The sequence below is a fragment of the Pseudophryne corroboree genome, chromosome 8, assembly GCF_028390025.1.
Source record: "Pseudophryne corroboree isolate aPseCor3 chromosome 8, aPseCor3.hap2, whole genome shotgun sequence".
NCBI lineage: Eukaryota > Metazoa > Chordata > Amphibia > Anura > Myobatrachidae > Pseudophryne > Pseudophryne corroboree.
Window position 1 is genome coordinate 138030879 of NC_086451.1, and position 10293 is coordinate 138041171.

Sequence of the window (10293 nt, forward strand, 5' to 3'; positions counted from 1 at the left end):
AGTGGAACTGACGGAACGCAGTTCCGCCCCGTTCCGGCTCACTTTAACCCCTGAGGCTCGCACTTCCAAACCCAATAAGCCCAAACCTAAAAGAGCTTGGGTTGCCCGTCAGCCTGCTTCCAAAACTGACAAGCCTGCTGCATCACGGGGCAGGCCTCCCTCTGGGGGGGGGGCAACTTCTAGGGTTTACCCAGGAATGGTTGAAGACCACTTCTGATGCCTGGGTATGGGAAGTCGTCACTCGCGGTTACGCCATGTCCTTCAAGAACCGTCCCCCTCATCCATTTTGCCTGACAAACGTCCCTTCGAATCAGGTGTAGGCAAAAACTTTTCATTCGGTGGTACAGTCACTCCTAGACCCAGGAGTGGTGGTACAGGTGCCTCAGGCTCAGAGAGGCAAGGGGTACTATTCATCGCAGTTCCTAGTCCCAAAACCGAATGGGTCCTTTCGGCCCATTCTCAACCTCAAGTCATTGAACAAATTTGTGAAGGTCTCCAAGTTTCGTTTGGAAACTCTTCGCTCTACTGTTCTGCCCTTGGAACCTGGGGATTATATGGTCTCCCTGGACATACAGGATGCTTACCTGCATACTCCCATTGCAATGTCGCATCAGCAGTACCTGAGGTTTGCGGTTAGCAACCTCCATTATGAATTTCGGGCGTTAACTTTTGGTTTGACCACGGCTCCGCGAGTCTTCACCAAGGTCATGTCGGTAATGACGGCTGTACTCCGCCGTCAAGGGGTCAGGATCCTGCCGTATCTGGACGACTTGTTGATCCTGGCGTATCTGGACGACTTGTTGATCCTGGCGAATTCCCCAGAAATTCTCCTAGCCATCTGGATCTGACACTCCAGTTTCTGCAAGCCCACAGGTGGCTCATCGACTGGAAGAAATCTTCCATGGTCCCTGCTCAGAGCATGGTGCACCTGGGGGCGTTGTTAGACACTCACAACCAGCGGTGTTCTTGTCTCAGGAGAAAGTCCCGAAACTTCATGACAGGATTCGATGCTTCCTATCTCGTCCGCAAATGTCGATACATTCAGCGATGCAAGTGCTAGGTCTCATGGTATCGGCTTTCGACACGGAGTACGCTCAATACCATTCCCGCCCTCTACAGAAATTGATTCTTGACAAGTGGGATGGCCTGCCTCACCGGATCAGGTCTCACATAATCTCCTCATTCAGGGCCCTTGTGTCTACCAGGATCTGGCCGGGCTGGCTTTGACAGTGTGGCTCTTGAAGCTTCCATCTTGAGGGCCAAAGGATTTTCTGAGGCGGTCATTCAAACTATGTTTAAGGGCCGGAAACCGGCTTCTGCTCAGATTTATCATAGGGTCTGGAATTCTTACTTTGCTTGGTGCACCACTAACAGTTATGAAGCTTACAAGTTTAGTACGGCCAAACTTTTGGCCTTTCTACAACAGGGCCTAGACTTGGGCCTTCATCTGGCCTCCATCAAGGTTCATATTTCTGCCTTGTCGGTTTGGTTCCAGAGAAAAATTGCGACTTTACCTGATGTTCATACGTTCACTCAGGGTGTGTTGCGGATTCAACCTTCTTATGTCCCGCCTGTGGCTCCTTGGGACTTGTCAGTGGTTCTGGAGGCGTTGCAAGAGTCTCCGTTTGAGTCTCTTGAATCTGAAGACCTTAAGTGGCTTTCTCTTAAGGTATTGTTTCTGCTGGCTATTGCCTCTGCTAGACGGGTGTCTGATCTGGGTGCCTTGTCTTGTCGGTCCCCATATCTGATTTTTCACCGTGACTGGGTGGTTCTTAGAGCACGTCCCGGGTACTTACCTAAGGTGGTGTCTTCTTTCCACCTTAATCAGGAAATCGTGGTTCCGGCCTTTGAATCTCCTGACTTGCCTTCCAAAGAGCGGTCTTTGGATGTGGTATCCGTATCTATGAGAAGAGAACTGCATCCCTTCAGAAGTCTGATTCTCTCTTTGTACTGTTTGGTTTTCACAAACGTAGCTGGCCTGCTCACAGGCAGACCTTGGCCAGATGGATTAGACTGGTGATTATGTACAGGCTGGCCTTCCAGCTCCTGCTACCATCAAGGCCCATTCTACTCGGTCTGTTGGACCTTCTTGGATGGCCCGCCGTGGTGTGACCCTTAAACAAGGTGGCTACGTGGTCCTCTGTGAATACGTTCATAAGGTTCTATGCCTTTGATACTTCCGCCTCCCAGGATCATTCCTTTGGATGCCGGGTTCTTGTGCCTGCTACAGTGCGTCCCCTCCCATGAGGAACTGCTTTAGGACATCCCCAATGTCATTCCCTGTGGAGCCCAGTGTACCCTGCTGCAGAAAACAAGATTTATGGTAAGATCTTACCGTTGTTAAATCTCTTTCTGCGAGGTACACTGGGCTCCACAGGGCGCCCACCCTCACGCACTTAACTTCTTTGGGTTGGTACGGCATTAGCCGCTGACACTTTCTCTTGTCGTGAGAATGTGGTGTATGTGTCTACTAATGGTTGTCGTCTCTTTTACCTGCTACTGCATTGGACTGGTTAACAAAAACTGAGCTCCTGTGCATGGAGGCGGGATTATAGAGGAGGCGACGCTATGCATTCTGGGAACAGTCAAAGCTTTTAGCCAGTTGGTGCCTCGGATCAAGATCCTACTCTACGCCCCAATGTCATTCCCTGTGGAGCCCAGTGTACCTCGCAGAAAGAGATTTAACAACGGTAAGTTCTTACCATAAATCTCGTTATCCGTTTTTCTCTAACGTCCTAGTGGATGCTGGGGACTCCGTCAGGACCATGGGGAATAGCGGGCTCCGCAGGAGACAGGGCACATCTAAAAAGCTTTTTAGGTCACATGGTGTGTACTGGCTCCTCCCCCTATGACCCTCCTCCAAGCCTCAGTTAGGTTTTTGTGCCCGTCCGAGAAGGGTGCAAACTGGATGGCTCTCTTAAGGAGCTGTTTAGTAAAGTTTTTTTTTTAGGTTTCTAATCAGTGATTCCTGCTGGCGACAGGATCACTGCAACGAGGGACTTAGGGGAGAGACTTGCAACTCACCTGCGTGCAGGAGGATTGAAGTTTTAGGCTACTGGACACTGAGCTCCAGAGGGAGTCGGAACACAGGTCAGCCTGGGGTTCGTCCCGGAGCCGCGCCGCCGATCCCCCTTACAGACGCTGAAGAAAGACGGCGGAACGGAGGTCCGGAAACAGGCGGCAGAAGACTTCACAGTCTTCAGAGAGGTAGCGCACAGCACTGCAGCTGTGCGCCATTGTTGCTACACGGCTCACTGACACGGTCACGGAGGGTGCAGGGCGCTGCTGGGGGCGCCCTGGGCAGCAATATAAATACCTATTTGGCAAATAAATACATCACATATAGCCATTAAGGCTATATGTATGTATTTAACCCAGGCCAGTTTTCCTAATAACCGGGAGAAAAGCCCGCCGTGAAAGGGGCGGAGCTTATTCTCCTCAGCACTCAGCGCCATTTTCCTGACCAGCTCCGCTGGTGAGGAAGGCTCCCACTCTCCCCTGCACTACAGAAACAGGGTTAAAGAGAAGGGGGGCATAAATTGGCGATATAATTATATATTAAGAGCCCATATATAGAAACAACACCTTCTAGGGTTGTTATATACATTATGGCGCTTTTGGTGTGTGCTGGCAAACTCTCCCTCTGTCTCCCCAAAGGGCTAGTGGGTCCTGTCCTCTATCAGAGCATTCCCTGTATGTGTGTGCTGTAGGTCGGTACGTGTGTGTCGACATGTATGAGGAAAATGTTGGTGAGGAGACGGAGAAAATTGCCTGTAATGGTGATGTCACTCTCTAGGGAGTCGACACCAGAATGGATGGCTTACTTATGGAATTACGTGATAATGTCAACACGCTGCAAGCCGGTTGACGACATGAGACAGCCGGCGGACAAATTAGTATCGGTCCAGGCGTCTCAGACACCGTCAGGGGCTTGTAAAAACGCCCATTTACCTCAGTCGGTCGACAGACACTGACACGGACACTGACCCCAGTGTCGACGGTGAAGAAACAAACGTATTTTTCCTTTAGGGCCACAAGTTACATGTTAAGGGCAATGAAGGAGGTGTTACGTATTTCTGATACCACAAGTACCACAAATAAGGGTATTTTCGTAGAGATGAGCGCCGGAAATTTTTCGGGTTTTGTGTTTTGGTTTTGGGTTCGGTTCCGCGGCCGTGTTTTGGGTTCGACCGCGTTTTGGCAAAACCTCACCGAATTTTTTTTGTCGGATTCGGGTGTGTTTTGGATTCGGGTGTTTTTTTCAAAAAACCCTAAAAAACAGCTTAAATCATAGAATTTGGGGGTAATTTTGATCCCAAAGTATTATTAACCTCAAAAAACATAATTTACACTCATTTTCAGCCTATTCTGAACACATCACACCTCACAATATTATTTTTAGTCCTAAAATTTGCACCGAGGTCGCTGTGTGAGTAAGATAAGCGACCCTAGTGGCCGACACAAACACCGGGCCCATCTAGGAGTGGCACTGCAGTGTCACGCAGGATGTCCCTTCCAAAAAACCCTCCCCAAACAGCACATGACGCAAAGAAAAAAAGAGGCGCAATGAGGTAGCTGTGTGAGTAAGATTAGCGACCCTAGTGGCCGACACAAACACCGGGCCCATCTAGGAGTGGCACTGCAGTGTCACGCAGGATGGCCCTTCCAAAAAACCCTCCCCAAACAGCACATGACGCAAAGAAAAAAAGAGGCGCAATGAGGTAGCTGACTGTGTGAGTAAGATTAGCGACCCTAGTGGCCGACACAAACACCGGGCACATCTAGGAGTGGCACTGCAGTGTCACGCAGGATGTCCCTTCCAAAAAACCCTCCCCAAACAGCACATGACGCAAAGAAAAAAAGAGGCGCAATGAGGTAGCTGTGTGAGTAAGATTAGCGACCCTAGTGGCCGACACAAACACCGGGCCCATCTAGGAGTGGCACTGCAGTGTCACGCAGGATGTCCCTTCCAAAAAACCCTCCCCAATCAGCACATGATGCAAAGAAAAAGAAAAGAAAAAAGAGGTGCAAGATGGAATTATCCTTGGGCCCTCCCACCCACCCTTATGTTGTATAAACAAAACAGGACATGCACACTTTAACCAACCCATCATTTCAGTGACAGGGTCTGCCACACGACTGTGACTGATATGACGGGTTGGTTTGGACCCCCCCCAAAAAAGAAGCAATTAATCTCTCCTTGCACAAACTGGCTCTACAGAGGCAAGATGTCCACCTCATCTTCACCCTCCGATATATCACCGTGTACATCCCCCTCCTCACAGATTATCAATTCGTCCCCACTGGAATCCACCATCTCAGCTCCCTGTGTACTTTGTGGAGGCAATTGCTGCTGGTCAATGTCTCCGCGGAGGAATTGATTATAATTCATTTTAATGAACATCATCTTCTCCACATTTTCTGGATGTAACCTCGTACGCCGATTGCTGACAAGGTGAGCGGCGGCACTAAACACTCTTTCGGAGTACACACTTGTGGGAGGGCAACTTAGGTAGAATAAAGCCAGTTTGTGCAAGGGCCTCCAAATTGCCTCTTTTTCCTGCCAGTATAAGTACGGACTGTGTGACGTGCCTACTTGGATGCGGTCACTCATATAATCCTCCACCATTCTATCAATGTTGAGAGAATCATATGCAGTGACAGTAGACGACATGTCCGTAATCGTTGTCAGGTCCTTCAGTCCGGACCAGATGTCAGCATCAGCAGTCGCTCCAGACTGCCCTGCATCACCGCCAGCGGGTGGGCTCGGAATTCTGAGCCTTTTCCTCGCACCCCCAGTTGCGGGAGAATGTGAAGGAGGAGATGTTGACAGGTCGCGTTCCGCTTGACTTGACAATTTTGTCACCAGCAGGTCTTTCAACCCCAGCAGACCTGTGTCTGCCGGAAAGAGAGATCCAAGGTAGGCTTTAAATCTAGGATCGAGCACGGTGGCCAAAATGTAGTGCTCTGATTTCAACAGATTGACCACCCGTGAATCCTTGTTAAGCGAATTAAGGGCTGCATCCACAAGTCCCACATGCCTAGCGGAATCGCTCCGTGTTAGCTCCTTCTTCAATGCCTCCAGCTTCTTCTGCAAAAGCCTGATGAGGGGAATGACCTGACTCAGGCTGGCAGTGTCTGAACTGACTTCACGTGTGGCAAGTTCAAAGGGCATCAGAACCTTGCACAACGTTGAAATCATTCTCCACTGCACTTGAGACAGGTGCATTCCATCTCCTATATCGTGCTCAATTGTATAGGCTTGAATGGCCTTTTGCTGCTCCTCCAACCTCTGAAGCATATAGAGGGTTGAATTCCACCTCGTTACCACTTCTTGCTTCAGATGATGGCAGGGCAGGTTCAGTAGTTTTTGGTGGTGCTCCAGTCTTCTGTACGTGGTGCCTGTACGCCGAAAGTGTCCCGCAATTTTTCTGGCCACCGACAGCATCTCTTGCACGCCCCTGTCGTTTTTTAAAAAATTCTGCACCACCAAATTCAAGGTATGTGCAAAACATGGGACGTGCTGGAATTTGCCCATATTTAATGCACACACAATATTGCTGGCGTTGTCCGATGCCACAAATCCACAGGAGAGTCCAATTGGGGTAAGCCATTCCGCGATGATCTTCCTCAGTTGCCGTAAGAGGTTTTCAGCTGTGTGCGTATTCTGGAAAGCGGTGATACAAAGCGTAGCCTGCCTAGGAAAGAGTTGGCGTTTGCGAGATGCTGCTACTGGTGCCGCCGCTGCTGTTCTTGCGGCGGGAGTCCATACATCTACCCAGTGGGCTGTCACAGTCATATAGTCCTGACCCTGCCCTGCTCCACTTGTCCACATGTCCGTGGTTAAGTGGACATTGGGTACAACTGCATTTTTTAGGACACTGGTGAGTCTTTTTCTGACGTCCGTGTACATTCTCGGTATCGCCTGCCTAGAGAAGTGGAACCTAGATGGTATTTGGTAACGGGGGCACACTGCCTCAATAAATTGTCTAGTTCCCTGTGAACTAACGGCGGATACCGGACGCACGTCTAACACCAACATAGTTGTCAAGGACTCAGTTATCCGCTTTGCAGTAGGATGACTGCTGTGATATTTCATCTTCCTCGCAAAGGACTGTTGAACAGTCAATTGCTTACTGGAAGTAGTACAAGTGGGCTTACGACTTCCCCTCTGGGATGACCATCGACTCCCAGCGGCAACAACAGCAGCGCCAGCAGCAGTAGGCGTTACACGCAAGGATGCATCGGAGGAATCCCAGGCAGGAGAGGACTCGTCAGACTTGCCAGTGACATGGCCTGCAGGACTATTGGCATTCCTGGGGAAGGAGGAAATTGACACTGAGGGAGTTGGTGGGGTGGTTTGCGTGAGCTTGGTTACAAGAGGAAGGGATTTACTGGTCAGTGGACTGCTTCCGCTGTCACCCAAAGTTTTTGAACTTGTCACTGACTTATTATGAATGCGCTGCAGGTGACGTATAAGGGAGGATGTTCCGAGGTGGTTAACGTCCTTACCCCTACTTATTACAGCTTGACAAAGGGAACACACGGCTTGACACCTGTTGTCCGCATTTCTGGTGAAATACCTCCACACCGAAGAGCTGATTTTTTTGGTATTTTCACCTGGCATGTCAACGGCCATATTCCTCCCACGGACAACAGGTGTCTCCCCGGGTGCCTGACTTAAACAAACCACCTCACCATCAGAATCCTCCTGGTCAATTTCCTCCCCAGCGCCAGCAACACCCATATCCTCCTCATCCTGGTGTACTTCAACACTGACATCTTCAATCTGACTATCAGGAACTGGACTGCGGGTGCTCCTTCCAGCACTTGCAGGGGGCATGCAAATAGTGGAAGGCGCATGCTCTTCACGTCCAGTGTTGGGAAGGTCAGGCATCGCAAACGACACAATTGGACTCTCCTTGTGGATTTGGGATTTCAAAGAACGCACAGTTCTTTGCGGTGCTTTTGCCAGCTTGAGTCTTTTCAGTTTTCTAGCGAGAGGCTGAGTGCTTCCATCCTCATGTGAAGCTGAACCACTAGCCATGAACATAGGCCAGGGCCTCAGCCGTTCCTTGCCACTCCGTGTGGTAAATGGCATATTGGCAAGTTTACGCTTCTCCTCCGACAATTTTATTTTAGGTTTTGGAGTCCTTTTTTTTCTGATATTTGGTGTTTTGGATTTGACATGCTCTGTACTATGACATTGGGCATCGGCCTTGGCAGACGACGTTGCTGGCATTTCATCGTCTCGGCCATGACTAGTGGCAGCAGCTTCAGCACGAGGTGGAAGTGGATCTTGATCTTTCCCTAATTTTGGAACCTCAACTTTTTTGTTCTCCATATTTTATAGGCAGAACTAAAAGGCACCTCAGGTAAACAATGGAGATGGATGGATTGGATACTAGTATACAATTATGGACGGACTGCCACGGTTAGGTGGTATAAAAAAACCACGGTTAGGTGGTATATATTATAATAATAATACAATTATGGATGGACGGACTGCCTGCCGACTGCCGACACAGAGGTAGCCACAGCCGTGAACTACCGCACTGTACACTGGTTGATAAAGAGATAGTAGTATACTCGTAACAACTAGTATGACACTATGACGACGGTATAAAGAATGAAAAAAAAACCACGGTTAGGTGGTATATATTATAATAATAATACAATTATGGATGGACGGACTGCCTGCCGACTGCCGACACAGAGGTAGCCACAGCCGTGAACTACCGCACTGTACACTGGTTGATAAAGAGATAGTAGTATACTCGTAACAACTAGTATGACACTATGACGACGGTATAAAGAATGAAAAAAAAACCACGGTTAGGTGGTATATATTATAATAATAATACAATTATGGATGGACGGACTGCCTGCCGACTGCCGACACAGAGGTAGCCACAGCCGTGAACTACCGCACTGTACACTGGTTGATAAAGAGATAGTAGTATACTCGTAACAACTAGTATGACACTATGACGACGGTATAAAGAATGAAAAAAAAACCACGGTTAGGTGGTATATATTATAATAATAATACAATTATGGATGGACGGACTGCCTGCCGACTGCCGACACAGAGGTAGCCACAGCCGTGAACTACCGCACTGTACACTGGTTGATAAAGAGATAGTAGTATACTCGTAACAACTAGTATGACACTATGACGACGGTATAAAGAAAGAAAAAAAAATACCACAGTTAGGTGGTATATATTATAATAATAATACAATTATGGATGGACGGACTGCCTGCCGACTGCCGACACAGAGGTAGCCACAGCCGTGAACTACCGCACTGTACACTGGTTGATAAAGAGATAGTAGTATACTCGTAACAACTAGTATGACACTATGACGACGGTATAAAGAATGAAAAAAAAACCACGGTTAGGTGGTATATATTATAATAATAATACAATTATGGATGGACGGACTGCCTGCCGACTGCCGACACAGAGGTAGCCACAGCCGTGAACTACCGCACTGTACACTGGTTGATAAAGAAATAGTAGTATACTCGTAACAACTAGTATGACACTATGACGACGGTATAAAGAATGAAAAAAAAACCACGGTTAGGTGGTATATATTATAATAATAATACAATTATGGATGGACGGACTGCCTGCCGACTGCCGACACAGAGGTAGCCACAGCCGTGAACTACCGCACTGTACACTGGTTGATAAAGAGATAGTAGTATACTCGTAACAACTAGTATGACACTATGACGACGGTATAAAGAATGAAAAAAAAACCACGGTTAGGTGGTATATATTATAATAATAATACAATTATGGATGGACGGACTGCCTGCCGACTGCCGACACAGAGGTAGCCACAGCCGTGAACTACCGCACTGTACACTGGTTGATAAAGAGATAGTAGTATACTCGTAACAACTAGTATGACACTATGACGGTATAAAGAATGAAAAAAAACCCACGGTTAGGTGGTATATATTATAATAATAATACAATTATGGATGGACGGACTGCCTGCCGACTGCCGACACAGAGGTAGCCACAGCCGTGAACTACCGCACTGTACACTGGTTGATAAAGAGATAGTAGTATACTCGTAACAACTAGTATGACACTATGACGACGGTATAAAGAAAGAAAAAAAAATACCACGGTTAGGTGGTATATATTGTAATACAATTATGGATGGACGGACTGCCTGCCGAGTTCCGACTGCCGACACAGAGGTAGCCACAGCCGTGAACTACCGCACTGTACTGTGTCTGCTGCTAATATAGACTGGTTGATAAAGAGAT